This window comes from Sturnus vulgaris, chromosome 1 (genome assembly GCF_052056855.1).
Source record: "Sturnus vulgaris isolate bStuVul1 chromosome 1, bStuVul1.hap1, whole genome shotgun sequence".
In the NCBI taxonomy this organism is placed as follows: Eukaryota; Metazoa; Chordata; class Aves; order Passeriformes; family Sturnidae; genus Sturnus; species Sturnus vulgaris.
In genome coordinates, this window is record NC_142243.1 from 43,485,891 (window position 1) to 43,506,977 (window position 21,087).

Here is a 21,087-nt window from a genome sequence, read left to right on the forward strand (position 1 = left end):
GAAACCAGTCATTTCATCACTTCAGAAAGCCAACATACACTTCCTGGCCTCTTGCTCTGCCCCACACTGGTTTCAGTTCAATAATCAGAAAATGCTAGGAAAATATTAAATCAAGTGCAAGTTATAACAGTCCTTGTAACTGCCTGGTGTAGCAAAACACGTCAAGATGATGCAGGATTTTTCTAGACAGTAGGAATGCAAAGACTCAGTCTTGTTAGTAGGTTCTTGTTGAGATGAGTGCTTTTAGCTGCAGGATTAACCATCCCCATGGAGCACCTGTGCAAGGCTGTCTTAGCGGGGTCACAAATTATCAAGGTAATTTAGAACCTTTTTTTTCCTTATTATTTTCTAAACAAAGCTTTTTCTCTAGACTCATGGTAACTGCTCTTTAACTCAGTCATGATATGATCACAATTTAGATAGGGTCCTTTTGCAGCCATATTAATCCCAATCAAGGACAGAAAGCAGTTCTACACTTTCCACATGGAGTTTAAACAGTAAATAAAAGACCAGTGTTGTAGGAAGCATATCATGAGAGAGGCTTGGATTCTCTCTGGGTAGCAATTCTTCCTCTTTTGTTAATGAAAACTTACAGAGCAGTCTGGTATTGCAAGTCCACACTGACATCTAGTGCTGAAAAAATTGCACTAGCCAGTGAGGAAACAAAGAAGGAAAAAAGTGTTGGATTAGGAATGAAAAATCTAAAAATATAGCAAAGCATCCCTCCTGCTTTTTGAAAATGCCTGGCAGTTTGTGGGCTCTGTCGCCATGAACTTGGGTGCTGAGAGGGCATCTCTTGGAGAAATACAAGAGATACTGGGTCTGACAAACAACTGCTCTTGAGGTCATGAGGAATCTTGAGCTGTGACTTATTTTAAGTTTGTTTTGTAGCCACTGCTACTGTAGGACTTGGTCCAGATCAGCATAACTGATAGAGGACTGCTGCCAATGGCCCAGTAATCTTGATGTTATAAACAAAGACTTCACAGGATTGAAATGTTCTCACCTTCCAATCTGAGAAGAGAATTTCCTGGTACTTTGGAAAGATTTCCTCTCTGAGCTGTTTTCTAGGAAAGAGAGGCTTTTTTTTTTTCCAGTGGGTTTTGGTTCTTGATGTTCTCTTACCTCCCATTACAATACAAAACATTCTCATCATTTTTACACACGCACAAAAATTTGCACTTTTCAATATTTGACCGTGCCTTTAAGGGCAGGCAAAGATTGTAAAACAAAATATTTGTGATTTTTTAATTGTAATTTCTACCTTCCGTAGGGAAGTAAAAAGTAATGAGTATACAGAATAATTACTGTTTTCCAGTGTCTTAGCTGCCAGCACAGTTCCTTCCTTGTCACCAGGGAAATGGTGAGATTAAAACCATGTGCTCTGTGTGCTTCAGAAGTGAAATATGCATGTCGGTGTTTTATAAATCATCAAAGGAGATGAGCAAAAGGACAGATCCAAAGCCACCAAGATCAATGTACTTTTTTTTCCCCATTAAATCCCACGAGCTTTGGATCAGGTCCCGGTGGATGTCAGACCTCTGCCAACCCCACTGAGAAACTCTAGTCCAAATGCTGGTGTGCTGTTTGGCAAGCCACAGCTGTGAGGTTGGCAGATGTATCCCTCATGGAGAGAATCCTGGTGTTGATGAGCAGGATTTCACAGTGGGACCCAGCACAGGGGAATTCTTGTTTCTCTGCATGGAGGCAAAGCAGGGCCTACCCTTACCAGTGGTGGCTGTGTGTGAGGGCATACCTCTTCCTTCAGACACACACCGGGGCACACCAGCAGGCTGCATCTCCTGGTACTGCCTGGGGAGCAGCTCTTTCCTCCTCCTCCTCCTTCACAGCACAGCAGGATTTAGCCCTTACTGCCTTGCGAGTGTGAAAACCTCACAAGCAAACGTGGCTTTTGTCCTGTACATAGCACCCTTCTTCCCCTTATAATCAACATCAGCCCAGGTGCTCAGACATAATTTCTTCTGTCAGTTTTTGCAATTTTTTTTTCCTGAGAAATAATGATACAGAAGTAAGCATGTTGTCACATCCAGGCTGCATTTTTTTGCCCCCCATATCTTGTAATCAACAACAGTATGCAGATTTTAGAAATGTTTTCAGACTTTTGTGTCTGGGTTGGATAGATTGGAATGTGTGCAGAGAACTGGCAGACCCAATTAGACAATAAATAGTGTAAGTAGCTGTCAAAAAATAAGGCTAAAGCAGGAGAAAGCATGTGGCATCTCTCACTAGATAAGCTAGAATGATTGGCATATTCAGTCAGAAACAGTAGTTTTCCGATTTAATGGGGGCTTAAGACAAATTGTCTTGCAGCTGAGACCATGCAAATCAATCATTAAAATGTCAGGTTAGAGTCCGATGTCAGTTAAAATTCCATTAATATCAGTAGAATTGCACCAAATTTATCCATCCAAATTTATAGGGTGTGAAAATTGACCCATAATTATTATTAAGAGCAAAAGCATGCAAAACTGTATCACATGTCTAGAATTTTCTTGGAATAAAAAGTAATAGAATAGTAAAGCCAAGAATGTATAATAGACTAAACTAGAAAAGAAAAAGAAGGAAAAAGAACAGGAACAGGTAAAGGAAAAGGAGAGGAAGGGGATAATGGAAAAAGGAAAGAAAAAGGGAAAGAGAACAAAAGACTGAAAGAAATGCCAAGAAAATAATGCAACAAATTTTCCTGAGGAAATTTAAAAACATGGGAAAAAATTCCAAATGTATATTAATAAAATGGAATTAAATCACTTCGACATTACTGTCATCATATCACGTTCATATTCACCCTTTCCCTTTCTGCTCCTGAGAAAACCCGAAGGAAACCCATAAAATCTGGCAGCAGTGATTTATTCAAGAAGGTGCCACTATCATTTTGAAGGGGACTAGTTTGCAGAGCATATTTGGTGCAGTGATGGAGCATCCAATACAAACATATTTGGCTGACATTAGTTCCTAAGCCTTTAGGAGCATTCAGAGTGTGTGGAAATCAACATTTTTTCAGTGTACTACAAGGCAGTAACAGATACATTCCCAACTAAGAGCACTGGCTTGCTTCGTGCAAAGCACGATCTGTTTGAATTTCAAATATTTGATGGGAGGCAGCAAGTTAGGTTGAATGGTAATAATTTAGTATTCGGTGCTTAGCATTAAATCCCCTACTTGATCCTTTGCCTTCTGCTTCGGAGTGGGGTTCAGTGAAGGGAACACTCCTGTTCATAGACACAGGGTCAGTTGGGGTTACACCCACAACACAGGTCAGGGAGCCTCTGTGGGGCCTGCCAGTGACTCAGGACTTCAACAAACCCCCAATCTGGGGTGAAAGAATAACTTTTGTAAAGTATAGATTGGTTTTACAAACGTTAGCTATCCAGGAGACAGGAATGACAGAGTTTTGGCAATGTGCAGACCCATGCAGCAGCAGATCAAGCTGGGGTGGCTGACACAAGCACCAGCCATGCCTCATCATGCTGCCCTTATCTTAGAGGCTGGCATCCTTGCCTGGAGCTGACAGAAGGATACAGACAGCTTGACGTGTTAGAGTAAAGCAAAAAATATGTCAGTCAGGAACAGTGGCAGTTCAGGAGCAGTGTGTGACCCATCAACACCCTCCCCTGTGAGGCTGGGAAAAGGGATGGGACAGCCCTGTTTTAATCCATTGCCACATCCAAGTTAATATCCTGATACTTCAGAATTTGGCTATGAACAGCTTCTAATTCAAGCTGGCTGTCCTCAACAACAAAGAAAAACGTAAATGCACAATGACAGTTAGGCAGTGTGGCGTGTCAGACAGTGACAACGGAGGAAAAGAATGCTTTAGAAAATTCACAGATACATAGTAAAGGAAGCCGAGGAGCTTTTTTTCTTAGGTCCTTCATTATATTTGGAGTAATTCTCCTTTCTTTTATCTGAAAATGGTTCTTTCCAGAATCCTTTTAGACTTCAGATTTCATTTAAAATCATATTTGATGATCTGATAGTTTGCTCTGCCTGACAATATTACAGTGCAAGTTCAACAGCTGTAACCCACCTGCACTGATGTACCTCTACGAATAGTGTTCAAACCAGGGCTTCGATTCACGTCCCTATTTGCAGTGGAGGCTGAAGGAGAAATGTTAATACAATTCCATTATTATGAAGGGCGTTTTGAAAAGGGAAGAGAAAAAGTCCCATTGAATAAGGATGCTAAAAATTATTAAAAATATGTTTTTAAATCAAAATTTATTTATGTGAAGGACATCTTCCCAGTGGAAGAAAACTGGAAAGACAGCATATTTTCCCATAAGAAAAGGAGAAAAAGGAAAAAGGGCACAATGCTTGAAGAGCAGCAGCATAGGTCAGAAGAAAACTTGCCCTTGTTTTTAAGCTATCTGGCTTAATTATTTGGGCAACTTATAAGTCAGTCTAATCTCTAGCTGATTCCGCTCCTCCCTTTCTACTCTCTACCTCTCTATCATTTTGTCAGGATAAAACACATTACAAATTGCAAGAAGCACATTTTGTACTATATCCTTATGATAAGCAGGGTTTTGGAAACACAGAACTTTTAGGGAGCTCATGGTATCCAAGTTATGCAAATGCCAGTCACAAAAGATCCATGTCACTAATGCTCACCTGCTAAGCAGAGCCATGAAGCACAGAACTTGCAATTAATATTTCTGCAAAAATACCTTGTAAGTTCATATACAGCAGGATATCGCTGAAAACATTAGTCAGAGAAATACATTGTTATGCAGAGATTGTAGCAACCTGAGAAGCCACTTTTGAATTCACCTGGTGATTTATAGATATGACCTGTACAAGAGGAAAATAGATAAATATTTTTTCTGATCAACAGCTGACATAAACCAAATGTATTTGCTGTCAGTGCTGCACAATTAATCACAAAATCCCAGAAATAAGATGGTATGGAAGCTCCTAGTTTTCTCTAATATTGCTGTATGGTACATGTTAGGGCTTTCTCAGGTAAGAAAGTAATTCTTATTAAAAGGTCTTGTGGGCATCAAACAGAAGTAATGAGACAAGACTTAGCTGGGAGCCCAGAGGAAAATGGAGTGGGGAGGTCTATATAGAACAGCTCATTAATAAACAGAAGGTGAAAACTCACGAGAAACGAGGAGGATGCCAAATGGAAACAGCTTTGCCTCTTGCCTGAATATTCTTTCACCCCATTTTAGAGAGGTAGAGTAAAACGTGGTCAAGGCTAATCTGTCCCACAGACAGGCAGTAAAGAATTTGGTCAGCCTCTTTATTAGTTTGCTAACTGAGCTGACTGCCAATTCAGACCGGTGGTGGAAGTTTAATTATCATCCCCATTGTTTTCATTATAAACTACTGTTCCTTAGTGGTTTATCACGTCAGCTTTTAAAGCCCTTCTGTGTGTGGTTTGGTCACAGAGGTAGCAGAGCTAGATTGATTTAGAAACAGATTTAACCAGACTGGTGCTGAAATTGTGGTTAAACTAGCCTGACACACTTCTTCACCTCTTTCTGTAACACACATGCTGAAAAACCTGCCCTTATATCTACCAGAATTAAACATAACTGGAATTACGTTGATAGTCTTTGCAGAAAAATCTCACTAAGGCGCCTCTTTGAGAGGCATATGATTGATCTGGAATCTCTTTATGAGACTAAGCCTGGCTCACGTCCAAGGTGCAGGTCAATTGATCAACATTTGCAAGAAATCCTGAATAATATTTCAAATTTCGTTTTTCACAGAGCTCAGAAGATCTTTTCCCTATCCTCCTCTTCCAGATCGGAGATATGCCAGTCTTTCAGTTCTATTGGTTAATAAAGATCTGAAAGCATAGCTGTTACTGAGAGGCTTACATGTGTTTCACATACCAGCAAATATGCCTGAAAAGTGAGAACCTGAGAGGACATAAAGCAGATTTCTGTAGACAGTATTGCCTTATGCTGGTTTTCAAAGAAAAATGGAAGATATTAAGGGTTTTTTCCCCCCCTCCATAAATCAAAGAAGTTATAGAAAGGGTGACTTGTTCCCCTTCTCCACAGCAAACTGTGCTTTTGAAGGCCTTCTGGAGTACTTGCCAAAAAAAAAAAAAAAAGGGTTTATTACCTAATTGTTCAGGTCTTTAGAGTGGAAGACTATATTATTTTGGAAGGTGTAATTATATGGTTACAAATCCAGCATGCTGTGTGGCTATTGGTGTAGGTAGACATTATAAAATGCTTCCAGAAAATGCTTTAATAGTGGCAAGAAAAGAGTGGGAATTGATGAACCAGGTTTTCCCAGGCCAGATTGTTCAGCTCCAGCCCCTCAGGATCTCCACTTTAGGTCTAATTCAAGTGAGCAGCAGACCCAGCCAGAGCCTGTGCAGCCATGCTGCAGGGCTGCATTCAAGTGCCATCACCCATCTCCATCCTGTTCCTCTGAGAAGGGAAGGGCAGGAAAACAGAGGTGGAAGAACTTTGGTTATCATTTGTGTTTGGTGTCAGAGCTACTGTGGGTATATCCCACAGTTCTCAGCCTTGGGACAGTGACCCAAGCTGTTCTGTCATTTGCTTCCAATGAATCTCGGGCCATAATTGGAAAACCCTAATACTAAATGTTTTTCTTGCAAAATGGCCCTCCCCATGTTGCCACTGTGACTGTTGACAGCAGAGGGATTTAGGGTTATAACCCAGCCTAGTGCAGTGCAAAGGAAACACTTGGATGAACTGCCAATTTGGGCACAGCATCCAGCTAGGACCCTGAGTGAATCCTCAGGGACCACTGAGAATCACAGAATATGCTGAGTTGGAAGGGACCCACAAGGATGATCAAGTCCAACTCCTGTCCCTGCTGAGGACACCCTAACAATCCCACCATGTCCCTGAGAGCGTTGTCCAAACACTCCTTGATCTCTGGCAGGTTTGGGGACATGACCACTGCCCTGGGGAGTCTGCTCCAGTGTCCAACCACCCTCTGGAGAGGTTGGGCCCTCAGTACTGACAAAACGTCCACAGAGAGACTGACACCATTTCTCCTGGCAATACTAACTTACCAACATCTGGCTTCGATGGTCCTGTAGCTGTATGAGGGGTTTGACCCCAAAGGCACGTGTGGCTTTTCCCACTCTGATCTGTTTTCTGCAAACCTGTAAGGGCAGTTGGAGGGTCACAGGCTTTGCCTCAATAGCTTCTTCCTCCTGAAAGCCACTGTCCAGAAATGCTGGATTTAAACAGCCCAGGTGAGGAGCTCCACTGTTTCTGGACTATGGACAGTTCTTTAATTAACCCCATTTGTGGCCTGAGCTCTCTTTGCTGTCAGATCTTCTTTCACTTTTTATTTCCTCCTAAACATGACTCTGATATTTACAACTTCAGAAGTGTAAGTTTAAGTAACTTCAGGAAATTTAGAGATTAGCAGTCTTGATGGAGAAGTCTGTATATATGTTTCAGCAGAGAGGGAACATATCCCAAACGGCCTAAGGAAATCAATCTCTTTCTTCCTTACAATTCCTTGTCTTGCATGTGTTATATCTCATGTTCATCCAGGAGCATGTTCTCACCAGTCAATCCTTTTTTATATATGCTGTTACTATTCACATATCAATAAACTACAGAATCAAAATATTCATATAAAATGGACTTTTCACAGTTTTTTTAACATACTATTTTCACTAAGCATAAAGTCAGATTATATTTCACCAAAAGCACTTTAAAACCAGGTTTGGTTTTCAGTTCTTGAACACACGAGTTACCCAGCATTTTTCTCGAAGAAAATATTGGTAATTGAGAGTCTTCTTGCTTGACACGAGTCTCTAAACACCATTTATATTGGATGACTGGCCTTTGGGACACATGTATGCAGATGTCTCATGTTTCGACGTTCAGCCTGAACCAAGGCAGCAGACAAACGGGGATCATCTCCTCTCCTCATCTGTCTTCTTGTCACGTCTTGTTGCCCTGCTGATAGGTTACTGACCAGATAGGTCCACCATGCCCCAGGCAGTGCCCTTATCTCAAGAGACATCTATGAACCATTTGCAGATCCAAAGCAAATCCATTTTATCCAGCTTACCCAGGGTGAATTTTAACTGGTGCATAAGCGCTGTGTAATCATTGTTTTGTGTGCTATTTACACATGTTTTAGAGAGATACCGCCCTCTGCATAGCTGGGGTGTTCCTCCATTTGTATGGTAATGAATCAATATGAAGGGGGCCTTTTCTGCTCTGCTCCTTGTCCGACCCTGGTCCCTCCGATAGCTGAGCAAGGCCCCCAGCCGCAGAGCCGCTAAGGAAGGTAGGGGAGATGAAGACAAAGAGCCCCGCCGTACCTATTCAGGGAGAAATCTGCATCTGAAAGTGCCTGCTGGAAATGGGCGCAGTGCCAAACAGCAGGGAGAAGGCGGAAGCGCTGGAATATAAAGGAGGGTATACTATTATCTTTTTCTGTCTTTAAGTCACTGGCTATTTGTTTAAAAAAAAAAAAACAACAACAAAAAAAACCCCACAAAACCCAAGGAAAAACAACAACAACAACAAAAACAAAACCAAGAAAACCACATACACACAAAACCCCCCACACACACAAAAAAAACCACCCAAAAAACCCAAGGGGAACTGTTTGATTTGGCAGCTGTGGGTTTTATATCCATATACCAGCAAATGCAACACCTTTTCTCCCACCAACCTGCCTGCTGCTGCTACTCTTCTATTACTGCAAGCATTCTCCTCTTCCACAACTCTGTCCTATCTGTCCATAAGAGTCTCCAGCAACAGCTGATGAATGTGCTGGATCTACAGTTGCCCCAGGATGCAGCAGTCCAGGCTGTGCCTTCTGAGCACACAGGTGACTTAAGCACTCATTTTCAGGGATTGCTTTCTTCTGGGGAGTTTAGGTTATGCAGTTGATGCCCACAGCTCAGGTCACAGCAGCCACCATTGCTCAGCAGCCTTTGCTATTCCAGTTGAATGGGTTTTGTTTCGCAGTTCTGCCTCCACCCATTCCTACTCTTCTTCCATGGGGAAGGTGCCACGGTCTTCCCCACTATAGTCTCTCAGCATGCCCTGCTGCCTCCAAGAAAAGCTTCTTCCAGAAGACCGTGGCAGCCTTCTGGTCCTGATGTGTAATGGCATCCCCTGCTGAACACAGGTCAAAACACGCAGCGCACATCAGAAGAGAAAGAAGGAAGCAGATCAGCAGCAGCAGGTCCATCAGTACTCACATTCAGAGAGGACAAACTGCAGCAGGAGCCTGGATGACAGGTAGGAATAGCATACCTAGCCAGCACCAGTGGACAGCATCAAGCTGGAGCAAAAGCCTGTTGTCTCTCTCCCCTATTCCTCTTTTGGTATCTAGGCTGGTTAATAGGCAACAGCCCTCCCTGTGGAAAAAAAATAAAAGGATTATATGTAGGCCTAGAGTGAAAGAGTTCAACTGGGAAAGACCATCTTCCCCCAGCAACCCATAAATTACGCTGAGCTCTAAACCTGGTGTTCAGCATGGTGGGAGGAAACCTTCAGGCCCCTCCAGTGCAAATTTGATAGCAGTGTGTGAATCACATGCCAGGGGACCTGGGCTGAGAACCTGCTATCTAAATCTCAGCTTCCCCAGTGCCAGAAACACCCCAGCTGAGGCACATCCAGGATTCATCTGCAAAGACTAAGAAAGAGAAGGAGCAGTGATTGACATGGCAATACAGCATCTCCCATGCAAAACTGCCCTCAACCCCCTCTAGCATTTTCATAACCGAATACACACCTTGTTTTGCACTGTAAAGAGCATGGGAATGAAATGTGATAATGAGACATAACGAGATGCATGTGTGAGACAAGCTGTGGACAGGCAGTGAACATAAAAAGAGACATGTACTTGTGCACATACGGGAGAAGTGGCAGATAGGCACTTTCTTATAGTCTGGCAACAATAATCATGACAATAACTGAGTTCTGTTTTAATTTCCCATCCTCCATGTACTTTTGTGTCTCTCAAGAAAACAAGCAAACGGCCAAAATGCAAATGGTCATTTGCAATGAGCAAATGAGGCTTTCTATTCAGATTCTTACAACTAGAGTTCAGTGAGCCCTGTAAAAATGTCCACTAATATCCACTTATATGATCAGGCAAGTTTATTTCATCTGTCTTCCTGCCCTTTGTAGTCTGTATTTTTTTTTCTTTATTAAAAAGGAGAATGTTGGATGGAAAGCCTACAAGAATGCATTTTACAGAGAATATTGGAAAATATAAATTCAGAATTCCCTTTTCATAATCTATGGCATACCCAGCACTGAAATCTGCTTCCACTTTATCAGGAATCAGAGCCAATGCTAAATCTGCCTCTGTTTCTTACACTTGCAAAATTAATACCAGTAAGCTTCATCTCAGAATGGACTTTGAGAGATTGTCTGGCAGATATTTCAAATGATAAATACTAGGGGGGAAACAATACTGTCTGCACAGTGTACCATCTGAAAAAGACGCAATATTGGTTCACAAAACTCTTCTCTGAGTATTGACATACTACAACTACTCAGCATGAGAGGCAAAAAAAGTTATATTCTATCCATGTCCCCCTCTTTTTGGACTGTTCCCAGCAGAGGAGCATTCTGGACTGAAATCCTCTGGCTTTTCTACTTATATGAACTCAAAGACTGCACACAATGTTGCAGGTTTTCAGATTTTTTGCAGTAGTATTTTTGTCCTGCCTTTTTGTGAGGCCAGGGATCCACAGCAACAGCCCTTTAGCTGAAAGCCTGTTGTAAACTGAACCAACAGTAGCAGATGCAGAAACAGATTTCCCTCAGGAAATAATGTCAAGTCAGTCTGACAGCTGTAGTGGCAAGTACTAGCAATGTTCACTGCCCTTGTAAATCTTGAGGATAAACACCCCTAACACGTCAATGACTGATGGTGGAGATGGAGTGGAGTGTAGGTGTAGCAGTACACAGTGTACATTCCTGTGCTCTCATCGTGCAAAAATGGCAATGAATGATCATTTATATTGGGCAGGGTGTAATTGCCTGTGCTGTGTCACAGAGCCCATGGGCAGGCAGTGCTGGGGTGAGTGAACATGTCATGATGCTCAGCGTTCATGATTCTTTTACTCCCTTATATTTGTTGCTGTCCAGGTGAATGCTTCCTCTTATTGAAGCAGAAATTGTTTATGCATAGCACAGTGCCAAGAGCCGTGCAAACATTAGAATGTGGATATGATTCATTCCTGCTGATGGAAGCAAACCTGTGGCGTAAGAGAAGGAAATTATTCTGTTTCTTTCCACTATGGCATGGACGTCTCTATGACAGGCTTGAGAGATTTCTAGTCTGGCTTTGCTCCCTCTTGGAAAGAACATTCCCTTGCAGGAGAAGTTGGGCTGGCAACACACCCTCTTCTGGGCTGAGACACGTGCCTATCTCATAGCAATGAAGCCTCCCTCTAGGCAAATTTTTCCTCTCAGCCAGCCTTCTGGATACCATCTTTTTGCCCTTTTTGCATTAGAGGGAAAGGAAATTACTGATGGGATGTGAACAATGAAGGGAATTTCATTGGCAAAACTAGCAACTGCTTCTCATTGTTACTTTATATTCATGCCTGGATCATGTGCAGTGGTTTCTATGACAACAGAAAAATTATTTCTTAACATAAATCAAGTTTGTCAGACTTTTAGTTGTGCATTGCACTTCCTGAAGGCTAGAAAAGCAATTCTGAGACCAAAAGCAGACAAACTGATCAGCTCTAAGAAAATGGACCTACCAAAGATCTAAAATAGAAAAGATTCCTTGTTTTCCTAGGGAAATTTCCTCTTAGTATTGCATTGTTGTTGTTCTTTTATATTTTGAGAAATAAAAACATGGGAATAGTGAATATCAGAAATAATACACTTACATTTTATATGCAGACACTTTGGGACAAAACAGCTGTCTTTCTAAAAAAAGAAGTGTGAATATTCAGTACAGAAACAACATAGGAAAAAGAAGAAAAGAGAAAGTTCATAGGAGCTCCTTTTTAGAAAATGTAAAGGGGTTTCTGAAAATCACATTCTGTGCCTATTTGATGCACAGGTAGTGATAATAGTTCTCGGTAACCTGGTCCCCAGAATGCAAAATCATAAATTTACCTTTTACTTTCACCTTGTTTCTGATCTTGTCCTCTGGCATCTTTTTTGGTAGCCCCTAAAAGTATAGTTAGCATTGGCAGATTGCAACAACTGTTTTGCAGGCAGTTCATCCCTATGCCATGTGTTTCTGCTGCACAGCAATTAGCCTTTTAAAATAGTTTAAAGTTTTTAGAGACTGAATGATGAATGCTAGCACTCCGTATCTCTTTAATCGAGAATTATCATAATTTTTAGCTATGGCAAAACACTTCCAGAAGCTTAGTGCAATTTGTAGTATTAGTATAAGCTATTGGTTCTAGGCAGTGGGTTACTCTTGCTAATCTAAAATTGGTGGTTAACAGGCTGTTTCAGTTGAGCTGTCTCTGATCAATGGGGTATCCTGTTCATCCTATGGAAGAGAACAAACTCCACCCCTGGATATGAAGAATGGGCTACAGTGTGAGTATTCTGTCCATAGCACAGCTCCTGTTTGTCTCAAAGAGAGCTTCCCTGAATGAACAAAGGCAAAGCCTCACCTTCTGCTGCGGAAGATAATGGATTGTTTATTATCCCTTCACTCTGTTAGTATTTGATTCAGCGAAACTCAGTAGGAGTGATTTTTCTTCCCTTCCTTCCCTTCTTCCTTTCTCTCTTTCTGCTCTACTTCCTTCTTGGCATCTCTCCTTTCTTCATCCTTCTCCTTCTAACAATTCCAAGTCCAGCCTCAACTGCATCTTGGCTTCATTTCTATTCCTCTCCATCTGCTAAAATGTATTCATGTATTATGTATCAAATGTTGACATGTATAATGTTGTCAATAAGGTTTTGAGTCAAAGCTGGAATAGAAACAAGCAAATTGGGCAGCGTTATATCTCATCAGTATTTTATATTTCAGACTATTTTTGGACTGAAGAAAGGAAACACTGCACAATTTGGACCGACTAGGAAGATTTCCTGAACAACCATGATAGATAAGAGCAATTTTTTACTTTAATGGGAGTGTAAAAGCCAAAGAATATGATCGTTTCCTATGGTTAACTCATGAATCAAGGTGACCCAGCATTTCAAGAATCCTGTATCGAAATAAACATAAGCCAGTGTAGTGAAGTGAATGCACAATCCTTTTGGAACATCCACATACACATCCATATGCATGTCTGGGAGTGGGGTTGTGTTCTTAAAGCAGCAATTCCACAGCGGTTTAGTATATATTCTAAAGCGGGATTGCCCTCCGCCTTTCCTGACGTGCTCTCCCCATTCTTCTTTCTGTGATCATACAGAGAGCCAGTTAAGGGGGAGAAATGAGCAAATCATTTCATGGAGTGTGCAGAGGGGAAAAGAAGCAATTCCTTCCAGTTTAGCTCTCCAACTCACTGAAGGATTAGATATCTTTTTTGCCAGTGTGAGGGAGAGGTGAAAAATCCAGTCAGCAGCGTCGTGGGGCAGAGGGGCAGGTAAGGGGCAACAGCAACTTTGGTCAGCTCAGACTCTGACAGAACTGCAGATTCAAGTGGGGATTTTTAACATCTCAGGCATGACTTTGCTGTATCCATAAAAGCACGAGAGGTGTGTCAAACTTGCTTCTGAAGCCTTGTGGCATTAGGGATGCTTAAATTTACAGCCCTGTTTTTCATTACTTGTCTCTGATGTATTGATTGCTACTCTTCCTCCAAGCTGTTTGCTATGCATCACACTTTGATTTTAGGAGAGGTCTCAGACAGCTCTGGATATCTGGATAAGACAAATTTCTCCCGCTCTACAGATTTATTTGATTTATGTTTATGGGATGCCCATATCTGACTGTTTGGATATGAACTCTATATACAAAGAATAATTTGATTGCAAGTTCCATAGGTCTTCCAATTACAGGATGCTACAATCAGATGGAGGCAAAATATGAAATAGGATCAGGGACAGCACCAGTCAATGCTTATTTTTCCCAAAATGTGATTCGTTTTTTCTATTTTATCCAATAAAAGGTTCAGGACTTGGAAGAAATGGAACAAAATATGACAGAAATCCTTAGCTGTATTTCCTCTTGGTAAAAAAAAACCAACAAAAACTGAAATTAACTGAAATTCAGCTTCTTCATTAACATGATGAAACAAAGTAAGAACTAGGCAAGGTGGACTAGCAAGTACATGGCTGAATCTGGAAGGAACAAAAGTGAAAAGAGGTTATAAGTGAGAAAAGAAAAAAACAGTGGTTTTCTGAATGCCTCAGTTAGTCAAAGCCCTGCACAAAAACAGTTCACCAGCTAGGTGAACTGTGTGCTCTTTACCCTCTCATCTTGGTCTGCAAATGATTCATGGCATTCACTGATCACACCAGCTTGCCAGTCAGTTATTAGGGAATCACAGTTTCTCTTTTTTGCATTCCATCCTTGCTTTTAGTTCATTCAGTTAATCTCTCAGTGGTGCATTTGCAAGTGTGAAAGAAGGAACAGTGAAATGCAGAAGAGCTTTCTCTCTGTGTATGGCCCTTCTGCCACTCTGCCTTTGTGCTTAAATGTTTTCTCTTGTGTTTGGTTCTTGTTCCTCCTGGTCTTTTTAAATATATCTCATTTTCTCTAATCATTTTACAAACACAGATTCAACCAAAGGGCAGAAAAGTTCTGCTTTATTTGCTCTTGGAGGTCACCTACTCAGAATATTATAATCACAATTTATTTTAAAATTGCTGTTTATCCATTTTAAGTGGTTCAACTCATACATAATGTCCTAAAATATAAGACCTGGCCTTGAAACACTCTGAGGACCATCCAAGAATTGCTGATCACTTCCCACTTCTATGAGAACTGAAGGCTCAAAGTAACCCTCTGTGTTGTGCTTTAACTCTTCTGGCAGAACAGCACTGCGAGGCTTCACCCTGATGCTTCTGCTTCCCACCTTTCCTGTTTGCTAAGCATCAGCTGACAGGTACCAACCAGTACCTGTGGTTGCATTTCTTCGGGTGTATCTCAAACAGAGAAGAGCTCAGCAGCACTTTTTCTTACTTAGAATAAAGTCTTGTAGCTATCCAGTCAAAGGAAATTAAATGTGGGAATATTTGCAGGAAAACTCCAAATCCCACCCCTGAGTAGCTGAGCACAAGCCTTTTGGGGAGAAAACGTTTTGTATCAATCACAAAGAATTTGCAATTTAAATGTGTCATTCTGGTGTATGTGACATCCATGACCTTTCACCCACTACAGGATGATCCTGTGCCATCACAGGATGATACCTGTCTGGCCTAAAGTGTAGGCACACCTTCTCTCAGGAGGTGAATTCCAAAATGGAGCCAACCCACATGTGACTTACAGGAAGTAGTGTATTATTTAGTTTCCCTTTATTATTTATAGGCACCAGGACCCATTAAAGCTGTGAAGCTGCACAAATGTTTGTCAAACTGGAGCTGTATTCTTTTAACTCACAGTGTACCTGGCAACACAATCCACCATCTCATAGTAGACACCTGAGGGTATTTTCAGGGGGGAAAAAAGTGATGTTGTGAAGTGATTTCAAAAGGAACAAGAAGTGTTCAGTCATGAAGCTAATATTTGGCAAGGGAAAAGTGACAGTCTACAGAGAACACAAAATATATTTTCAGAGGATGGTGACTGGAATAGGATATAAGAAAGCTGTGCCAGATGGCAGAACCAACAAATGAGAAAATAAACTACCACTCACCGGAACTTTACATGGCAATACATCATCTAATGGGCTGTAATCTCAGCTAGGTAGGCTGGAATAACTCCATCAAAATCAATGAACTCAGCAAGTCCACCTGGGGACATGGAGAAAGACGTGTCTTTAGCAAGTCTTTTTGTTTAAGCCACACTTTGGTGCTTTCTATGCCGTTTGTTTTCCTCTTGTAACACACTAAGGGCCAAATTCATTTTCCAAGGGTGTCCAGCACCCAACCCTATCATCATCATTGCTGCTATCAGAATCAGCACATGGAGAAGTGCAGCAGATTGGAGCAAGATGCCCGTGCTGGGCAATGGTAACAAATGGTAGCCAGGCAGGAACAGACTAGAGCCTCAAAGCAGCCCTCTGAGCTGGCCTGCCCTGGCCAGGACTGGCAGGACAGCCCAGGACTGGCAGGGCCAGGGGTGCTTGCGCAGGTGGCGCTCCCAGGGAGATGTTACGCCTCATCTCCCCTGCAGACCAGCTGCTTCTGCTCCTCCATTGTTTCCAGAGGAGCCAGGAACAGAACAGGCAATTACAGACGTGCACACATGCTGGCAATCTGTTGCCCCATTATGTTCCTTGATCTGCCCTCTCTATGTCTAATGGAGTAGTGAAGTCAGACACAGGGCACTCTGCATTCAAAGCACAAGAGCAATTTTAAAGGAAAAGCAAAGCTTTTGACAAGAAAGAACTTTGAGGGATCTAAAAAATTTATTTTATGGCATGTAAAATACATGCTTGTGATGAAATGGCTTAGTCATATGCAACAGACAACTTGCAGAAAAACACCAGTGCTAAACACAGAGCAAATGGAAGGGAAACAGGTCTCCTGAGAGTTTTTGCAAGTTTTGTTTATATTTTCCTTTGGCAGCATGGATGCAAGAGAAGAAAACCACCTGATTTGTTTTTCCCTCCAACTTGTTTTCCCAGACCTCTGCAAGTCAGAACCCACCACAGACAAAATTCTGGAGCAAAGATCAGCTACATCAGACCTCCAGGTAAATGGATAGCTTGGCTCAGAAAGCTCACTGTTCTCAAAATGAGTCACTCTTGTTGTTCCCTTCCTCATATTGCAAATGACACTTATTGAGATTTTCTCTCTATTTTTTACCCATTATCAAATGACCTTTAGCTGTGTGGGCAACACCAAATAAATATGACCCTGTCATGTTATGGGTTAAGAGGAAAAGCCTAGAAGAAAAGCAAGGGTTGATGTAAGTGCACTGCCAAGCAGCCCATGTATTCATCAACTAATCTCAGGCAAGCCTCCTGAGATATTTATCAAGTTAAATGCTCAGTTCCTTTCCTTCTTTTCTCATTTTTCCTGCTGGCTTTCGATTTGCTACCTATTCAGAATAGTTGTCTTGGTAAATAGGAGTACTTTGGAACCAAGTGCTGGCTCTTCTGGCTGACTTTTCTAGAGCTGTTCCATTCCTGAGCACTGCAGTACAGGAGCAAAGCATTATGAATTGAAGCTTAATGAGTCCATTATTCAACTCCTCTCTGGATGCAAGATGTCCTAATTTATGAACAGTGTGGAACAGTTGCTGAGGTTTTTTGGCATAGTGAGAGCCTCTCATAGGCCCTCCTCGCTATGATTATAACCATAAGAACCCAAATATTCAGGACCTCTTAGTTTTCCAACATTTTTCTGCAACACCCTCAGAAGTCACCAGGAGCATCTATTTTCCAATGAAAAGTCACTTATTGCTGTCATTGGGGAACCAGTGAATTGTTTCTCTGACCTGGCAGTGAAAAGAGACACAGGAATAACTTCGAAAGGAATTTTAGGTATTTCTTCCATCCTTTTTAGGGCAGTATAGATGTATGTCCTGAATGTTTCTTCAGGTCAGCTGTGCCTGTTTGTGTTTGTGCTGGAATGGCTAAAGCAGTACAGTTTGTGGGCACAAGCAGTTATTAACCTCAGAGAGAATACAGAAGAGCCTCTGATGGCAAGTCGTAGTCTGAACCTCCTGCCACCTGCCTGTGCCTGCTGCACCAGAAGGAACCTCGAGAGAAGGACAGAAGGCATCTGGGTTTCAATAAATCACTTTTCTGTCACTGTGGAAGTCCTTTCTCAGACCCTGTAGAGAAGAATAGACTTGAGAAGGCTGCTCAGCTCTCCGTCCTCACTCCAGAGGTACCTGGGGACCTCATCAAAACTGGGGAGTTTGGGAAGAAACTTGTGGTTCAAGTGATTTTTGAAAAGCTCTGAGAAAGGAAGTCTCTTTTGCAATGTACTCTCTTTTCTCTGCATGTGCATTTATCTTGTGGTACAGGCTAGAATTATAAATCTTAGTCAGAAAGGTAGTCTTCTGAATGAAAATTAGTCCTGAGACTAAGCAGGAAAAGATTGGCATCCTGCACTTAGTCAACGGTCAATGATATGTATCTTCCAAAGCTTTTGGAAGCAAGCTTACACTCCTTTTTTAGGGTGTGATAAATGCCCCCAGTGGTGGACAGGCCTCCACAGGCTATAGAAATAAACTCTGTGTCAGGGTTTGTTTAGATGCTTGGTATCTAGAAGACTAAATTTGGGTAAAATGAATGTTCTCCTACTGATAAGATTTTGTTAGTACTTTGGGCTTGATCACCACAGATTGCACCCAGCTTGGTCACTGTAACCCCTCATTTGGTATTGCAGCCTCTGTTTCTTGGGCATTGCCTTTCCCCAGTGACTTTGTAAGAAGCCTAAGGTTGGCCATTTTGGATTACAGAAGTCAAAACCTGTCTTTCCTTTCACTCCTTTGAATGACCAGGGCTGTCAAACCTTCTGTTGGAGATAGCCTTTTAACCCCAAAATCGTTTTCATTTTTTATTTAAACATACATTTCTTTGTGTCTACTCAATCTGTATGTCAGATTTTGACAACCATGACATGAAAAGAACTGTGTGGGACTGGGACTAGAAGAGGTTGCTGTGCCACAAGAGAAGTCATGAGTGTCTCAGGGACAAGTCAAGCTCCTTGGAGGTAACTGGGTTCACCAATTCTGCTGGAACACAGTAAGACAGGGATGGGTGTTACCAGCACTTAGAGCCAGATTTGCAATATATATTTAGTTGCATGACACCCAGGCTTCATTTGCCACTGAGAGGTACTCTATCCATGCCTATATTATTTGTGAGTTTAATCTTTACAGCCTAATTTTCAAAGATAGCTGTGTCATCCAGCCCCAGTGACTAAAATTGTACTTTGGGGGATTTACTACCTGTGAATTCTTAAATAATTGCTCTATTGATTACACAAGGGGAAATATTGCTGCTGCATGTAAGAGCTGTGAGATTGGACTCTTAAGGGTTAATATTCTCCTGGCCATGATCATCTTCCCTGTTTGGTCAGCTCCAACAAATAGAAGACAAGCAGAACATCAGCAAGCAGTACACAATTACATTTCTGACACGTTGCATCTTGCTGTGCTATCTCTTCTTAAATCAGAACCTGTTTTCACTATTATAATTTAATAGAGCATGATATGAAGCCTTGAATAGAATGCATTTCTTTAAAATTTAACTAAAAATAGCCTTCCTTCCACAGTGAGCTCATGTCTTTTTGCTTTGTTTTATGGTCAGTTGACTTCCATTTCACATATACACATATTTTATGAAGTGGATTCATACAAATGAGATCTCTGAATTATTAATTTACTTTGTGATTTATTTTAATAGTTTCCTTATATGAGTTCTCAGAAAAAGAGTTGACTGTTATGTAAATGAACATTTTGCAGACATAGCCCCTCTTCTTGTACATAAACATAGTCAAGTATATACTTTTATGCTTTTCATTTAAAGAGCAGAAGAGTTAGTGGCTGTTGAGGAAGAGTTTAATTTACATACTTTTGTCACCTCTGGGCTTTGTTAATCTCTGTGACTGTAGGTTTGCAAAATAAGATGTATAAATTTGTTTGCCAGACATAACATAAGGCCCTGCACTAAGAAAAAACTGGGCTCTGTTCCTACTGAGTTGGATACTTGGAGTGAAGATGTGGGGAAAAAAAAGAAGTAATTTTTTCAGCCATCTAAGACTTCAAGGCCTACATTATCTTCTGCTTCCCAAGGTTTTCAGTTAACTCTGGGAAATGGACATCTGCTGGGAACTCTCTGTATAATTCCTGGTCAGATGGCTGGCCCCTTCATGTTCCACTTATGTCTTAAATCCCTTTTCTGCGTATAGAGTGTAATTGGGTTTCTTGTCCCAGCATGGATTGTCCATTTTTATGACTACGCTTTGCAGCACAAAACCTGGGCATTCTTGTAGGCAAATGCTCATGATAAAGTAAAAGTACTGTTTCAAAGAGAGCTGTATCTCTCCAGATTTTCTCTGCTGTATCTGTCAAAAACCAAATTGCTTAAGGAGGGTGAGAAGGGAATTTGGATTCCCAAAGTTCAGTCAAAGAAAAAAGCCCTGCTCATGCTGCCTCATTAGCCTGGCATTGGATTGTGGACCAAGTAGCAGCAGGGCCCATGTTTGTTCAGGGGAGATGTGACTGATTATCAACAATGATGGGCCTGAGTACTCCTAAGGCCTGAGGATACCTGCAAGGGGATTAACACTGGAGGACAGAAAATGCTCTTGGCACAGATGATCTCATTAGAATAATTTTTGGTGTAAAGAAGATAAATTTGAAGGCGTCAGTTATATTCCAAGGAAAACCCCTTTGTGACAGGATGCTTCAAAAGCACAAGACCCTTAACGTATTTACTCTGTTAAGGATATTCAGAACCAATGCATTAAATGGGGTGATGAAAACAAATAAGATTTGGACAAAAGAAAAGAAAAGGAGAAATAGGAGCCAAGCTGAAATTTCGTATATGTTACAAGCTGTGCCTATTGACTCAAAAAGCTGTAACATCAGTTAAAGGAATTCTGAGCTTGTTTGCAGAAGGATACACTTTCAACCGACTTGCAGAAATCTGAAATTTTAGAGTGACATTAAGACCACTTGATTACACATCACCATATCAATATGACTTTTCACAAAACATTTGATAGTATGTCCAGAAATCTGCTGAACAACAGGGTTCAAATATTTCCTCTCACTAGGCAGCTATGACTGAAAAAAAAACAAACCAGGAAGTAAATCAAATCACGGTGTTCTGTGTAGTTTAGCAGGGTAGCCAAAAGGACATCTGACAAGTGGCAGAAGTTCAGCCATGGATTCCTTTGTCTCTTATTCAAAGGGAAAACAAAGGGAAATGTCCTGTTACACTGCTGTATCTCCTTTTTTGTACTTTGCACTTGAAAAGAGATATGCTACTGATCTTCACAGTAAACCTGATCTCCAAAGAGACCTCCACAGAGGATATAAGCTCTGAGCACTTAAAAACTCTAAATCCTGCAAGACAGCTAAGATTCC

The 21,087-nt window shown here is 41.4% G+C and overlaps 1 protein-coding gene across 13 annotated transcripts in view; it reads right to left on the minus strand.

The window, feature by feature from the left end:
• Nucleotides 1–21,087, minus strand: part of MTURN (maturin, neural progenitor differentiation regulator homolog) — a 68,141-nt gene that overhangs the window by 5,520 nt on the left and 41,534 nt on the right. For 4 of the 13 annotated variants that reach the window (XR_015803765.1, XR_015803748.1, XR_015803759.1 and 1 more), the window contains exons 4-5: nt 8,659–9,352; nt 7,028–8,382 (exon numbers count right to left, since the gene is read on the minus strand). The gene's annotated coding sequence lies outside the window, so the exon portion shown is untranslated. Of the gene's footprint in view, nt 1–1,756; nt 2,009–4,048; nt 4,120–4,632; nt 4,813–7,027; nt 8,383–8,658; nt 9,353–21,087 lie in introns of all 13 variants that reach the window. The other 9 variants (XR_015803728.1, XR_015803712.1, XR_015803727.1 and 6 more) reach the window with 8 other exon arrangements.